We start from the raw sequence: 17,965 nt of genomic DNA on the forward strand, positions 1-17,965 counted from the left end.
TAAGTGTACTAAGAAAAGAAAGGAGGAAAGTCATTTCCTTATTTTCAACAGAGAGAATTAAGTCTCTCCTTTTTAATTTGTATTTGGCTTTATGCAACAAAGTTGCCAGGCCCAATCTGGGCAACGTGATTCCTCAGCCAGATCAGGAATAGGGGGAAATAGAAAGAGAGGATATTTTCCCCAAGTATAGAGCAAAAGTCCTTCTCTTTAATATTTGCCAGATTTTTGAGTAAATCTGGCAAATATTTGGAGGTAAGGAGAGCACTGAGAGTATTCTCCAAAGCCGTGCCTCTCTGAGGGTATGTGACAGGACGGTTTTAAGGGGCAATGGAGAGGGAAGAGGGTGTGTCGTCTTATGTAGATGAAGGTTCCCAGTTGCACAGTTAAGGTGAGTCAGCATGCCAGCATATAGGTCCCATGTAATGGAAATGAAGCTATAGCTCCTCCCAGGATGGAGACTTTAGCATGGTAATGAGGCAAGGTCACTGGGGTTCATCTATAAGTTCATCTGTAAGTTGCCAGGAGTTGGTTTCAACCTAGTAGGTGACCGTATTTATGGTATTTCATGAAAGGTTTGGGAAAAAACGGGCTGCAAGGCAGGAGGCTGTAAAACAAGCTGATTGTTCAAGTTGATTAAATCCCTATAGTTCCTGGAGAGCTTCTCTGTCTGCTTACAAAAGAACGATGCACTTGTTGGCTTAGAAGTGGTAAACTCTCAATCTCTGAAACAATAACTCTGACAAGAGAAATTGGAATGACCTCACTGGTTTCAGTTTTTCAGAACACACTCTTGGAGGTAGAGGTAAGTTAATTCAGCTTAAACCACTCAGATATCAAACAATGCAGGAGCACGAGGTGTACCATAGAAGGTAGGGCAGGGAGCATCCATCCTATCATAAATCAGCAGCATAATTGGAGATAATATTTTCAGATTCTCATCCCACCATTCCTTCTTTTCTTCTACCTGCCATCCAGGTGGTGGTAAGGGGCTGCACATCTATTCATTGGTGCTGCCAATGCCCAGTGCTATCCTAGAACTCTTCTCTTGGATTGACTTCCATGCTGTGGTTCATATTTTGATATCTTAAGTGAGGTTAAATCATCCTTTATTGGTGAATTCTATATCAAGTAATGGCCAAAAGCAGTTACTAAAGCCAAGGCAAATAAAAAAGGAAATTACATTTTAAAAATCTGCTAGCCTCAGAAATGGGAGAAAATTGCTAATAGCTAGAAATATTTTCTTGTGTACTTTGTGAACTTCCCTTGAACAAGAGCAGCATTGTTTAATTGGATGCGTTTTCTCCAAAGGCACTGTTTGAATGTAAATATATATATTTGAATGTAACTAAGTTATAAAACCCCCATTTTAAAAATGTCTTGCCTTTACAGTAAAGGAAATCAGTATTTGGGGGATACACTAATTATTAATATACAAGTACTCCCAATTTGAATATTATAAACTTCTAGTCTCTACTGCTAAATAGTCTAACCAATATTAAATGTAATCTCTTGCAATCCTTTATAAATTTAAACCTCGCTCACTTTTTGGCATCCTGGTTGAATCATGAAATACCACCTCTGGTGGATATCACAGCTATAAAATGTTAGTTGGCTAGATTGTTGCATTTTACTTAGCTGTTAGAAGCAGCGTACAGATATTTTAGTGCATCCCAGTGCATTAATAATAAAGAGTCTAATTATTCATTTCAATACGACAAAATTATGTTGTAAGAAAGTTAGAGAGGATATTAGTCATTTCCTTTGCGTTCCTGTGGGTAAAGGTGTAATGATGGCTAATTGTATATGACAACTTGACTGGGCCATGGGATGCTCAGCAATTTCGTTAAGCATTATTCTGAGTGTGTGTGTGAAGGTGTTTCTGGATGAGATTAACATTTGAATTGGAGACTGAGTAAAGCAGATGGCCCTCTCCATGTGGATAGGCCTCATCCAATTCTTTGAAGGGCTGAATACAGCAAAAAGGCAAAGCAAGAGAGCATTTGCACTTCACTGTATTTATTTATTTTTTATTATTATTATACTTTAAGTTTTAGGGTACATGTGCACAATGTGCAGGTTAGTTACATATGTATACATGTGACATGCTGGTGCGCTGCACCCACTAACTCGTCATCTAGCATTAGGTATATCTCCCAATGCTATCCCTCCCCACTTCCCCCACCCCACAACAGACCCCAGAGTGTGATGTTCCCCTTCCTGTGTCCATGTGTTCTCATTGTTCAATTCCCACCTATGAGTGAGAATATGCGGTGTTTGGTTTTTTGTTCTTGAGATAGTTTACTGAGAATGATGATTTCCAGTTTCATCCGTGTCCCTACAAAGGACATAAACTCATCATTTTTTATGGCTGCATAGTATTCCATGGTGTATATGTGCCACATTTTCTTAATCCAGTCTATCATTGTTGGACATTTGGGTTGGTTCCAAGTCTTTGCTATTGTGAATAGTGCCGCAATAAACATACGTGTACATGTGTCTTTATAGCAGCATGATTTATAGTCCTTTGGGTATATACCCAGTAATGGGATGGCTGGGTCAAATGGTACTTCTAGTTCTAGATCCCTGAGGAATCGCCACACTGACTTCCACAATGGTTCAACTAGTTGACAGTCCCACCAACAGTGTAAAATTGTTCCTATTTCTCCCCATCCTCTCCAGCACCTGTTGTTTCCTGACTTTTTAATGATTGCCATTCTAACTGGTGTGAGACGATATCTCATTGTGGTTTTGATTTGCATTTCTCTGATGGCCAGTCATGGTGAGCATTTTTTCATGTGTTTTTTGGCTACATAAATGTCTTCTTTTGAGAAGTGTCTGTTCATGTCCTTCACCCACTTTTTGATGGGGTTGTTCGTTTTTTTCTTGTAAATTTGTTTGAGTTCATTGTAGATTCTGGATATTAGCCCTTTGTCAGATGAGTAGGTTGCGAACATTTTTTCCCATTTTGTAGGTTGCCTGTTCACTCTGATGGTAGTTTCTTTTGCTGTGCAGAAGCTCTTTAGTTTAATTAGATCCCATTTGTCTATTTTGGCTTTTGTGGCCATTGCTTTTGGTGTTTTAGACATGAAGTCCTTGCCCATGCCTATGTCCTGAATGGTAATGCCTAGGTTTTCTTCTAGGATTTTTATGGTTTTAGGTCTAACGTTTAAGTCTTTAATCCATCTTGAATTGATTTTTGTATAAGGTTGTTAGGAAGGGATCCAGTTTCAGCTTTCTACATATGGCTAGCCAGTTTTCCCAGCACCATTTATTAAATAGGGAATCCTTTCCCCATTGCTTGTTTTTCTCAGGTTTGTCAAAGATCAGATAGTTGTAGATATGCGGCGTTATTTCTGAGGGCTCTGTTCTGTTCCATTGATCTATATCTATGTTTTGGTACCAGTACCATGCTGTTTTGGTTACTGTAGCCTTGTAGCATAGTTTGAAGTCAGATAGGGTGATGCCTCCAGCTTTGTTCTTTTGGCTTAGGGCTTCATCCCTGGGATGCAAGGCTGGTTCAATATATGCAAATCAATAAATGTAATCCAGCATATAAACAGAACCAAAGACAAAAACCACATGATTATCTCAATAGATGCAGAAAAGGCCTTTGATAAAATTCAACAACCCTTCATGCTAAAAACTCTCAATAAATTAGGTATTGATGGGACGTATCTCAAAATAATAAGAGCTATCTATGACAAACCCACAGCCAATATCATACTGAATGGGCAAAAACTGGAAGCATTCCCTTTGAAAACTGGCACAAGACAGGGATGCCCTCTCTCACCACTCCTATTCAACGTAGTGCTGGAAGTTCTGGCCAGGGCAATTAGGCAGGAGAAGGAAATAAATGGTATTCAATTAGGAAAAGAGGAAGTCAAATTGTCCCTGTTTGCAGATGACATGATTGTATATCTAGAAAACCCCATCGTCTCAGCCCAAAATCTCCTTAAGCTGATAAGCAACTTCAGCAAAGTCTCAGGATACAAAATCAATGTGCAAAAATCACAAGCATTCTTATACACCAATAACAGACAAACAGAGAGCCAAATCATGAGTGAACTCCCATTCACAATTGCTTCAAAGAGAATAAAATACCTAGGAATCCACCTTACAAGGGACGTGAAGGACCTCTTCAAGGAGAACTACAAACCACTGCTCAAAGAAATAAAAGAGGATACAAACAAATGGAAGAACATTCCATGCTCATGGGTAGGAAGAATCAATATCGTGAAAATTGGCCATACTGCCCAAGGTAATTTATAGATTCAATGCCATCCCCATCAAGCTACCAATGACTTTCTTCACAAAATTGGAAAAAACTACTTTAAAGTCCATATGGAACCAAAAAAGAGCCCGCATCACCAAGTCAATCCTAAGCCAAAAGAACAAAGTTGACTGTATTTAAACTGGGACATGGGTCTTCTGCCTTCACACACACATTCAGCCTAGAACTTACACCATCAGCTTTCCTGGGTCTCAAGTTTGCTGACTGCAGATCTTGGGAATTCTCAGCCTCCATGGCCGCAGAAGCCAATTTCTTATAATAAATATCTCTCTCTCTCTCTCCATTTTTTGTAATGAACATGTGTTATTTAGTAATCAGAAAAATTATTTTAATGACTCAATTTTTCAGTCTATCCATATTATTTCAGATGTAAAACATTGTATTTATGTATTTTTTAATATATATATATATACACACACACACACATATATACATATATATATGCATATATTCTATTCGTTCTGGTTTCTTGGAAAACCTTGACTAATACAGTTGTGGTGAGTGAGGGGGAAAATACATACGAAGAATTACTATTTTTCAATGCTATTCATTTATAACCCACAGTATTCATACCCAAACACACATAAAAATCTGCTTTCATTAATTTTGTATTTATATATCATTTAATCTTTGGGGTACAAATTTGAAATAAGTTTTCATACAACTTCACTTCTACTATTTTTTAATCTGATAATTTAAGACAGAGGCATTCCCTCTATGGTAGGAATTAAAAGATTCCTTTACTAAATACTTCAGAGTATAGAATATATGTGCTCAACATGGCTTTTTCTTTACTTAAAACTACATTCCAACTGACCCTACCAAGAATAGGTTTCTGGTTGCTTCTCTCTCCTCTTAATCTGTATCCAAATATTCTTTGCCTTTTAAACAGGCCAGCTTCCTGCAACCATTGCCTACTAATGTGCACATGGACTTGGCTCCTGAGACAGTTCTCTCCTATCCTCATATCACTGGTGATGTGGGAGGGACCCAGCGGGATGTAATCAAATCATGGGGGCAGGTTTTTCCCATGCTGTCCCTGTGATAGTGAATAAGTCTCACAAGATCTGATGGTTTTATAAAGGGCAGTTTCCCTGCACACCCTCTCAGGAGCAGTGATGGTCCTAGCTCTCTTCTGCTTGGACCTTTTAACTTGCCTTGGCAGCAGAGCACTGCCAGGACCTACATTTAATGGCCTTGAGGGTCAGACTCCACCTTTTCCCTCCCTTTCTCCCCAGCCAATATTCCCTTGCCTTATTACACACTACTAACTTATCCATTTAGTCAATTAATATAGATCCACTCTGCTGGCTACAAAGTGCAGAGTAATAAACAAAAAGATACCTGATCCCATAGAACTTACAGTCCAAGAAGGATTCGGACATTAAAGAAATAGATGATGATATAATTGCAAATTAGAGCAGGTGCTACAAAGGAAAAACAAACAAATACAGCCAACCTTTTTCCCTTTTGAACTCCTTTGTTATTGACCTGAGGGTCTCTAGTAGGTGGACAAAGTATTATGAACTAAGAGTGAGTTAGGGTGATGAAATGGCTTTGTTAACTCATTTCCCCAGGATTCTCCTTCCAAGGATACCATAAAGCCACAATGAAAGGAGAAAAATCATTTTTCTTCTGGGTCCCAGAAGTAAAACTGTGTATCACACCTGCCTGGAACATCTGATTGCCAGTTTCTCTCCCTTTAGGCCCATCTTTCCTAGTTCTGCTGAATTCATCTTGTACCATACCAGATTCTCTGATGATGTTGCTTATTACTTTACTATTAATAGCTTTGTCATCCCTCCTTCTGTGCTCTAATAGTCAGTTTGGGGGCATTAAAGCAGTGCGCCTGTGCCTGTCTTGTCTTACAGAAACAGTAGATGTTCCATTTACTTATTTAACACACTTTATATGCCTCATCTTCCCCATAGAGTTCTATAAAAATCCTCGGTGGGAAGGGTACCACACAGGAGAGATGCATTATGCCCTATGCAAAATATTGTGCCCCTGCCCCTCTTACTGTTTCTCTCACTCACTCTTGCTGACTCCAGCTAGCCCATGTACTTCAACTCTCTTCCTCCTTGAATGTATTGTTTCTAACTAATATCTGGCTCTGGTAGGGGTAAGGTTAAAAGGGGGATCCTTTCAAAATTGGGAGTCAGTTATGCCCAAAGTGTCCTTTACTTGGCCTTTCCATAAAACCTGTTAAGAGAGCATACAACTGCATGAATGCCTAACATATGTTCACTGCCAATGTCAGACTTTGCAGTAGACAAGGCCAGGGCCAACAAACCGAGATACTCAATTATTGGTGCTTACTGTTGTATAGTTTATGAAATATTCTCACCAAGGTTACCTTCCTGAAGCCTTCACCTCCCTTTACGCTCCATCCAATCCATGAGATAACTCAGACTAAAGAAAAACCATTAACACAGGTTTTAAATCTGAAAAAAAAAATATGAACAGAGTTGCTGAGAAATTGAGTAACAATTACCTTTCTAATTATTTTAAAAAGGCATATTTATTGTAAAAAATTGTAGAAAAGTATAATGATGATAACTATATCATAATTTACTTAACCTTTACACTATTGTTGAACATTTAGGTAATTTTTAAATTTTGCTATTAAGGAAAAATGCTTTGGTAAACATTTTTGTCCATAAAAGCCTTGCGTACCTTAGGATTTTCTTTAGAAAGGTTTCCCAGATGAAAAATTCTTAGGCGAAAGAGATAAGCATGTTTCAGACTCATGAGAACACAATACCAATTATCATCTTAAGTGGTTGTATCTGTTTCTCCTTCTAAGCTCAGTGTTTAACAGTGCCTGTTTCGCCACAAATATATAAGCTGGAAGGTTTTGGAAATAATGTGATTATTTAAAAGTAAAAACAGGGATAAAAACCTGGTTGAGAAGGTAATTCAAAAAGATAAGTATACAAAAAGGCAGAGTTCATGCATCTGGGAAGACCATATAAATCTGGATTTAGTGGCTATAAAGAGACATTCTGAACCTAAAAAAAAAAAAGACTTTCTCTGGAAATGAAGTAAGTCATGAGAAATGTTCAACTGTCCTGAACTCTATTCACTTTTAATACCCAAATATCATTGGCTTATATCAATGTCTTGCCTCTCTACTACTGTCATCCTGGTCCACCCTCTCACCATGTCTTTTGACTTTTGTAATAGATGTGTAACTAGTTTCTCAGCTTTCATTTTGATTCTTTCCAATTCATTTTCCTTTTTATGTATGGTATAGTCTTTTAAATTATTTTTTTAACTTTTATTTTAGGTGTGGGGGTTTATGTGAAGGTGGTGAACTGTGTCACAGGGTTTTGTTGTACAGATTATTTCATCACGCAGTTGTTAAGCCTAGTATCCAATAGTTATCTTTTCTGCTCCTCTCCCTCCTCCAACTCTTCCCCATCAAGTAGAACTCTGTCTTTTGTTTCCTTCTTTGTGTTCATAATTTCTTGTCATTTCACTCCAAATTACAAGTGAGAACATACGGTATTTGATTTTCTGTTCCTGCATTAGTTTACTACGGATTATAGCCTCCAGCTCCACCCACGTTCCTACAAAAGATATGTTCTCACTCTTTTATGTGGCTGCATAGTATTCCATGGTGTATATGTACCACAGTTTCTTTATCCAATCTTCACTAATGGGCATTTAAGTTGATTCCATGTCTTTGCTAGATAATACATTTTAGGTGAAATTCCAATTTGTTATTTTCCTTATTGTATCTTTTCAGAAGCTTCCCATTACTCTTAGGATACTTTGGGGATAAAGTTGAAAATCTCCAATACTGCCATCAGAGACTTGGATATGCTGGTCTCTGCCTCTGTCCTCAGTGTCTAATGCATTCCACTTTCTTGTCTTCTCTCTGCTTCTGACAACTCTGCCTTTGTCCCACTGCTTGGATAACCCATGCTCTCTCCTATCATCTCTGGAGAGAGAATATTATGTTCCATCTGCTTAAGATTACTTTCCTTCACCTTCTAACTCCTGTTTATTATGTTTCATCTTTCAGTTATCATATCCCCTGCATAGAAAGCATCCGTATTTTCCCCCAAAATACTTATCACAACTATGAATTATTCTTTCATGAGATTATTTGATTATCCACACCAGTCTACAATTCTTGGTTGTATCAGATCTCTTTTGTTCACCTTTGAATCCTCAGAATCTGGCAGAGTGTCTAGCATCTCACTGAAGCTTAATATTATTTATTTATGGAATAAAAATATCTAGCTAATGATGTATAACTTAGATCTGGTGGGGAAGCTGGGAGAACTAATAATAAAGGAGACTGACTCCAGATTATAAGGCATGGAAAGTGCTTACATTTTCAAACTGAGCCAAGCCAATTGAGGGGTGTGTGATGCTATAACTGACTTTCAACAAGTTATCTAACCTCTTCGTTACTGAAATGCTTCATCTCTATAATATTAATGAAACCATGTAATTTAAGTATTGTCTGATATCAAAACACCATATAACCTTTATGTTAAATTTGATTCAAACTGCTATAAATAGTTGTGCACTTTGATACATATGCCTGTGTGGATTATAATATAAGTGAGCCAGGAAGGAAATTGTAAGAAAAAGAAAAGGGAGAATCTATATAAATCCCTGCAGAATGAACTTTGAAGGAAAAATTTCTGTTCTTTTTGCTTATGAAGAGGCCTTCAGTCTGAGGCATTTGTTTTATAACAAACTATATAAACTAATTCAATGGTAACTACACAGTCCTGAGTTGTGTACACCACCAGAGCTGTGTGAAGTAAAGTATTAAAATAGTGTATAGCTAGAGAGAGTTAGTGTTCAAAGGTGTGCTATTGCTATTTTTTAATAAAAGAAGAATAAGTAAAAACTTAGAAAAATAACTTGTGAGTTCTTATTCAGGCAAAACTTCCTCTATAAACAATTCCAGTTTTTCTACAGCCTAATTATTGGCTTCTCTTTTCAGACTCTCCTACTTTATCTTCATTTTCTCTGTAAATAACTATACATTATGACCATGATTCAAATGCATAACTTTGGCGGGGAAAGCAACGATCACATGAGTGATGAGTGCCAATAGGAAATACAAACCTGCAATAAACCATATTTAGGGTTGAAGATAATCTGAATTTTACATAATTTAGGCTAAGAAAATATTTAACTGGCAGTAATCAACTAGGGAAAATTAATCGAACCATCTTTCAGCTTAAAGTATGAAAAAATAGATGCACTGTGGTGAATTTTTCCCATGATATATCCTGGAAGTAGAGAACGTTTAAATGATGACAAAACACCCAGGGGTTGGAATGTTCAGTTCTTAAGAAAAGTGGTATAAAACTGTGAGAATAAAGTGAAATCTAAGGAGTATGGTGTAATTGAAGAAGTCTTCATTGAGGCCATTCCCATTTCTCTAATCATAAAGCCCTTCAGATGAAATCCAAAGGGTTAATTAAAGTCTGTGTCGTATTATTAAGCAACTTCAGAGCGAGTTACAATTACCAAGGAAAAAGTTCATCCATATCTCCTCGAGTTCAGTACTAAATCATCTCTATAAAGCACTTGCTTGGGACTCCTAGACTCCTCTACTCTTAGGTAAACTTTCACAGGGTCCTTATATAGAAAAAAAAAATGAAGATCAGAGCTGACAGAAATCACAATCAAGCTGAAATTAACATTATAGCTGTTCTACTTTTGAAGACCTTCTTTTTCTACAAATATTCTGACACAGAAAGAAAAATTCAAACATATATGCAAATTAAAAGAACCTTAACTTAAGGATTTTTAAAGAAAAAAGCCAGATGATTGTTTCCTCTGCTTTTTAAGAATGTGCGATTTTTAAAAATGCTTATTTACATAATAGAGATTGAAACTATGTATTTCAGCATATGTTTATAGCTATTGTCAGATAAAGGAAAAGAAAGCAAGAAAAGTGAAGTTTAGGGAAACCTGAAGTATGTTTTAATATCTGTTAAGTACCCATCAACACACTAGAGAGGCCTCAATGTTCCACAGAAACCGGACTGTATATTATCATGGCCCTCTTATGTTTTCATTAGCTCTCTAGGAGTTATGATCCTTCCCTTTGTCTCAGGTAAAGCTTTTATTGTCATTTGCGAGCTGCAAAGATCTTTTCAAAATAAAGATTTTTTTAATCTCCTGAGATATTGCAATAGTACATTAAAATGATGTAGATATTTTTGAAATATAATTTCTCATCTTAGAACAATAAATAAATTTGTCTGTTATTTCTAGTTAAGTGCCTTTAACTTTCAAAACTTCCTGGATGGACTTAGGTCAGTCCCTTGTAGACTGAGTACTGTTTACTTCTGTTCTCAGGCCAATCTCTAAACCTTTCTGGATATTGTTTTCCACTTAGAAAATCACTGGATTGACTTGGATGATCTTCAAGATCCATCCTATCTTTAATATTTAATCACAATTGTTGCTAAGTTTACACTTGGAATCAGTATTTATTTATAATTATAAGCATTGCCTCCACATTTTTAAAGTTCAAAAATATTTATTGTTGGTCAGTGGTAATAGGAATAATTCATGTCTTATTTCCTAAAGTGAAAGTTTTTCTGAGAAAATATACAGACTCTGTTGACTCTCATTTGATACTCCAATTTGAATGAAGAAAATGCCTCAAAAGCCTCTTGGGTGGGGAGTGGTTTGGGTGCTACAGCTGCCTACTTTAGTCTCCACGGTCTTCCCTGACTTGTTTCCCTCTGACCAATTTAAGCTACTCCTAATTGAACCATGGCTGCCTTTTGAGTCTCTCCATTAATTAACAAACAATATTTTCTCATTATTTTTCTAAGATTAAAGAAAAAGGAATAAGACCCAATCCTTACCCTCAATTAATTTAAAATTTAGAAGTAAGAGTTCGTAACCAACTGCCTATGATATAGAATACCCATGATGAAATAGAGGACAAAGAAACCATTACAGGAACATAGAGAAATTATAGTTTATTACACTTCAGATGTATTAAAGAAGGCTTAAAAAGAAGGTGTTATTTTAGTTGAACTTTGAAGGAGGAATTGGCTTTTAATCCATACAGTAGCTGAGTATTTCAGCAGGAGCCACAGCACCCTCTCCTCCTCCTTTCCAACCCAAGTGTGTTCTTCATAGATAAAGTATAATGACAGATGACTGTAAGGCCTGATGGTCCATTCATTCAAGCAACAGTCATATTTGTTCTTCCTCTGAGCACCTAATGCATGCCCAGCACTGGGCTAGGCACTGAAAAATACAGCAGTTAGGAAAATAACATTGTGTCTTCCCTCATGGGGATGAGGATGGGGCATTGATTAAACAATGCTTTTTAGATTTCCATCAACTCTAAGATACTATGAGGAATTAGCTTTCAAACTTCCTATTTATTTCTTATTGAGCTTTATTGAAAAAAAAGGTAGAAAAAACTGATTTGTGAAGTCATATGCATGGTAGTTAACTTATAATAAAATAGCTACTGAGCTTGAATATATCTAACTTGAAAATAAATAATCAGATGCTATTTCTCTGCATAGCTGAGGAATCTGTAGCAAACACAGGCTTGGTCTTCAGGCTTTTAATTATTTTTTTGTTTTTATCAAGGTGTGGGGTGGAAAATTTTGAAAATCCATAAACGAAATAAAGAAAGTATCCCAACTGCCTATTTCCTTCCACATACCCATTAGGCTGTTTTTTCTTGCGTGTGCGTTTTCCTAAGCTTCCCCTTAAGAGATATGACAGCTATTGTTTATTATTGATTTGGGCACTTTGGTGAGATGGCATATTCAGGGCATTGCATTGGAAAGTATGAACCAGAGAAAATAAGAACAAGAGGACCCCCCAAAGTTATCAATAATCAAAACTATAGGATTTTAAGCTATACTTTTGAAAAAGAACAACTGGCCCACAGGTGAATAGAAATGTCTTTTATACATTCCCAAATGTATGGGAAAATGTGTGGTCCATATGTGACCTCTTCTTATCCTCTGTACAAGACACACGTCATTAACTAAAAATGATGCTTTTTCCTAGCTGAGCCTAAGTGCAGCATCAAAATTATTATAGTTAGTGCCATGAAACTATTCTCAATCACAATTATTGAACACATGAAAACCTATTTACTATCAGTGACCTTGACCAAAGATGTCATTTTACAGATATAAAAACAGGATAAGAGTGATTCCTGTCATGTCCATTTATTTAATTAATGGCAAGACATGAATAATAGCCTATGAGTTTGTCCAAGTCTTTTCCTTAAGAAATAATTCATTCATCCAATATTTATTGACTACTTGCTATTTGCTAGATGAGGCACTAGTTTCCATGGCTTTTGAAAATATATCAGTGAAATAAATTTTAGTTTTTATGATTGAGGGGAAATTTTAAATATAAAGTTATGAATTTAGACATCTCTAGTCAACTTTGAAAATAAAACACCTTCTAAATTTTTCCAGAAGTGCTGTAAAGGAAATAAATAACAGATTCTTAATTACTATTTAGTTTTTCTAGACTACTTGGTTTAAATAGGTCAAATTTTTATAATGCTGAAACACTCTGATTTTTGATATTGTACTATTGTATTTATTTCATAGTTACATTGAGCTTCTTAAATAATTACACTTCTACTGCAATTATAGCCTTGGGACTTGTTATGAAGGAACTTAAACTAAGCTGGGAATCAAAAGAACAGGGTTCTAATATCACCCCTGGCACTAATTAGCTATGTGACATTGGCCAAAAAATTTGATCTCAAAGGTCTTAGTAAAATTAAAGTGGAAAAAGTGACATTAAAGGTTATTTCTGGTTTTAACAATGACTAAAAGTATAGCATTAATATTTTATTATTAAATTACTTTAATTCTAAGTTTCATAGTTCTTATGTTTTAATTTTGTAGATTATGTTTGTTTATATCTACCATTTTATGTCTATGCTAGTCTGTTTACAAATAAAATCAGCAAATAAAAAAGGAGTCAGGATATATAATATTTGAATAATCCACATGAAAATATCGAGAATAAAAAATATGATTATTGAAATTAGAATTGCAACAGATAGAATAAACACTGGTACAAGTACTGCTGCAGGAAGAATGAAAAGAAGATAGACAGAAAAAAAAATGAAGACAGACCTGAAGAAAATGTACAGAATGAAGCACAGGGAGAAATACACAGTCTGCACTTTTTCTTTTAGTTTAAATTCACGGACATTTTCTAAAATTGTCCACATTAGTATACTAGCGTTAGATCATTGCTTAAAAGTCATAAAGTGTTTTTATTAAGTTGATATAATTTATTAACTGATCTCTGTTCTTGTACAATTGAGTTTTAATTACTTTTGCTCTGTGGTATTCTGGCATTCAATATTGTGAAACAGCTAAGAACAGTCTAACTCTTGGAAAAGATGATTTTTTTTAGGTCATAGGTCCACAGCAAAACTGAGAGGAAAGTACAGAGATTTACCATATAAATCTCCTACCCCAACCCATGCTAGCCTCTCCCAATATCAACATCCTGCACCAGAATAGTACTCCTTACAATCCATGACCCTATGTTGACACATCATTATCACCCAAAATCCACAGTGTGCATTAAGATACACTGTTAGTGTTGAACATTCTGTGGGTTTTGACAAATGTTTAATGACATGTATTCACTGTTATAGTAAAATACAGAGTATGTTCACCGCCCTAAAAATTGTCTGTGATCTGCCTGTTCATCCTTGCCTCCCCTCTAATCTCTGGCAACCACTGACAGTTTTAACTCTCACCACAGTTCTGTTTTGTCCAAATGTCATATAATTAGAATCATACAGTATGTGGTCTGATTTTTTTCTCCAATGTGAAAATATATTTTTTTCTTTCTCAATTCTTTTTATTTTTTTTTTTTTTTTGAGATGGAATCTCACTCTGTCTCCCAGGCTAGAGTGCAGTGGCGTGATCTTGGATCAATGCAACCTCCACCTCCCAGGTTCAAGCGATTCTCCTGCCTCAGCCTCCCTAGTAGTTGGGACTACAGGCACGTGCTGCTACGCCCGGCTAATTTTTTGTGTTTTTAGTAGAGCCGGGGTTTCACCGTGTTAGCCAGGATGGTCTCGATCTCCTGACCTCGTGATCTGCCCGCCTTGGCCTCCCAAAGTGCTAGGATTAACAGGCATGAGCCACACTGCACCCGGCGACTCTTTCACAATTCTTATAACATCTGTTTTGCATTTTTTAATCTCAGGAATTTCCTGAAGTAATATCTAATTGTCTGCTCTTCCTTTCTTTTTTCTTATAATTTATGGATTATTTTGATACTCAAATTCAGGTCTTCTCCCATTTCAATAATGCATTTTTATTATTATCATCATCATCATTATCATCATTGTATTTGAATACTCTTTCTGTTCACTCTTGGAACATCAGTTATTTGTTTTTTATACCACCTATTTAGTTTTTCATATATATTATTCTCTCTGATTCACTGAATTGTGGATGCATCTCAAACTTGTTAATGTAGATCTAATTTTATGCAGAATTAATACTATTGTTCTTTTCACTGACTCTAAAGTAGTTGGTAATTTCTTTATGAACATGTCTTACACTTTCCAGTTCTACTCTGCTTGCTGGAAGTGTGGCCAGTTAAAATCATATGTACATATAGTTTCACTGCTAGCTTTTACAAATATGAAGTTAACTAGAATTTCTTTGTTTTCTTTAATCTAATACATAATAGCCATTTAGTTGGCATTTTAGTTCATGTGTTGGGAGTGGAAGTCTTTATCTATGGAGTTTGTGTGTATACTGATTTTGACAACTTTGTTCAAAATCAATTTACTGAGGACTGTTCAGAGTCTGAGGTTTAACCGTACCTACAAACTGACAAGTAATACTGCCACACTTTCATGGATGCAGGCAGAAGACTTGAGACCCCTGGGTCTGAGACAAAGTACTTTTTACTCAAACCAATAGTAGTAATGGTTATTAGCATTTTCACCAGTTCCTCTAACTCCAATTCCTTCAGAATACTATAACTAGGGCCAGGTAACAGCTACAAACAACAGTGGGTTTTGTTACAGGAGAGGAACCCCAAGCTTAGAAAATCTGAACTTTTTACAATGGACAATAAGCATACCTGAAGGAAGCATTATCTTTATTATACTTTGGCATAAGCAAACCACCCTTTGCTCTGGGAGTGAAGACAGTATGTTTATTTTCTAGTTACTTGCTATAGTACAAGCATCTTTGAAAAGACAGTCCAGAACAAAGGAGTCAATGCTTCTGCATGCAAGATGTGCAGAAACAACAGAGACTATGAAGAGGTGTCTCCTAATACATACAAGTTAGAGTTCAGTTACACATAACAGAAATCCTAACTAATGATGGTGTAGATAATGACATATTTGCCTCATTCCTCATGCAAAAGTGTCCAGGGGGACGTGGTCCCATGCTGGTTTGGTGGCTCAGTGACACCATCAAAGATCAGGCCAGCCTCTACCTTCCTTTGGTTTTTATTCATAAGCATTCTGCTCCATGGTGGCAACATGGCTCTTACACTCCACACATCATGTCCACATTCAAGATGGGGAGAAAATGGAAATATTCTGAATCAAGAAAGCCAAAACCTGTCTTGAAGACCTCAGCTTGTGCTTATTCACCAAAATTATGTCACATAGTTTTCATAATTGCAAAGTAGTTTGAGGAAGCAGGTATTGTTCATCTGGGCATTTTATTCTTGACTATTGTGTGATAATCCTTCTTCTTTAGTGGCTCTCAGTATGCTATTATTCCAAGTTCTGATCTCCAGGTGGTTGAAGAATCTCTCTGAGATTCTATAAGTTGTAGCCCCACTGCTATAGTTTTCTTTGTCTTGCTAGGTACAATAGCTACTGCCCCTGGTGAATCAGCAAAGTAAAACCAAGCAGATTTGTTTTGCTCCGTAGTTGGAGAAGTGCATTGCTGCACCCAGGGTATTTACAATGCAGAGAATCACTCCTCATTTCATAAATGTTGGAACAGGGACTAAAAGATTAAGTGATTTTCAAAATGTAAATCAATATCAGAAACAGACCTAGAATGCCAGGGTGCATAATACTGGTTTGTATTTGATGCTGTTTCTATGGGTACATTACTCGTTCTAAATTGTTATTGATCTTTCTCTGAAAAAAATCTCCTAAAGCACTGTTCAGTTATCTCTTATTTGTGAATTTGTCTAGATCTTGACTGGTGCATGGAAATAAATGTGAAAATATTCTCCTCTATATTTTTCTTATTGCCTGGGAAGTTAAATAGTCAAATACTCATTACTACCAGTAATGAGAAGGAGGAATGGATATCCTTTTCCAGCTCATCAGACTTATGTTTTATTTTTCATGTAAAAGCTTGAGTATTGTCCTGCTACATAGGAAAGTTAAAGCAAGAATTTAACCCAACTCTACCTTTTCCACAATTTTAACATTTCTATAAAAATGTCTCACAATTAAAAGATGGCCCAGAAAACATGTGTATCTTTACATATATTTGTTTCCCAAATATATCCCATGTTATAATGCAATGGTTCAGAGCAAGATCTTTGTAATATGAAAAATTTGTGTTTGAATTGTCACTCTGGCACTTAAATCAGACCATTTCTGAATAAGTAGATTTGTGTGTCTAGGTATATGCTTAATAATCAGGGCCTTGCTTAATGCCAAGCTTATCTCATGGCTCAGCTAGCGCTCAGCTAGATATAATCTCAGAGATCATTTGATCAAATAAATAAAGTGACCTCATACTTCTGGGGGCATCCTAGAAGACAGGTACTCACTGAGAAATTCAACCCCCTCTCCCATCTAACCTATTTTTTCCTCTTTTCAGAAGTGTTTCTATGCTGTCAAACTTTTTCTTAGTTCCTTGATACTCTCTAGTAGTTCTGATTCCAAAATTCCTAAGGAAATCATGCTAATAACCCAGTTCCGCAAGGGCAGAGTGTGGCGTAAAATGAACAAGAACACTCTAATACACTGAATAAACTGAGAAATGTAAAGTTTCTCTTTGAAATGTAGTCAGGATACTAAAATTAGCTCTGATCTGCTGTCCTCACTAACTCAGTGGGTCAGAACTCTGATTTTTGTGGCTAACCACCAGCTAGTGTCCCTAAGTATGAACCACAAACTGCACATATTTTATAAACACTGAAATACACACATCAAAAATATCATCCTGGTCTTCATGAAAAATATTTGTGGATTTTGGGATAAGTAATATTGTATGTACTTTTATTACTAGACATCAGAGTATAGCATATTTCCAAATGTCTAGTAAACTTTAAAAGTACTGTGATTTTGTTTTAATCCAATAGCTAGTGGTCATAATTTAAATTTAAATTGATTTAAACTGTCTCAACACAATACCAATACAGATGATGACAAATGAAGTGTTTAATCAAACTGATCATTTAATTTCATAGTCAATATAAGTAAGTGTTTGGCTAGTTCTGCAAGTTTTTTGTTTTATTTTTATTGACCAAGGTTAAATCTTTTATTATGTAATAAGACCGATCCAATACTGCCTCCAAAAAAGTGTTAGTAAGTACCTCCTTAATACCAGTGCCTTATTCTTTCTGTCTCTCAACAGGTAGTGTGCAGCAGTGCCTATTATCTTCAGAACATTATTCTTCATTCTAAGGAATCAAAATAATGAGTTCTTAACCCTGAGG

The sequence above is a fragment of the Gorilla gorilla genome, chromosome 19 (assembly GCF_029281585.2).
Source record: "Gorilla gorilla gorilla isolate KB3781 chromosome 19, NHGRI_mGorGor1-v2.1_pri, whole genome shotgun sequence".
Lineage (NCBI taxonomy): Eukaryota > Metazoa > Chordata > Mammalia > Primates > Hominidae > Gorilla > Gorilla gorilla.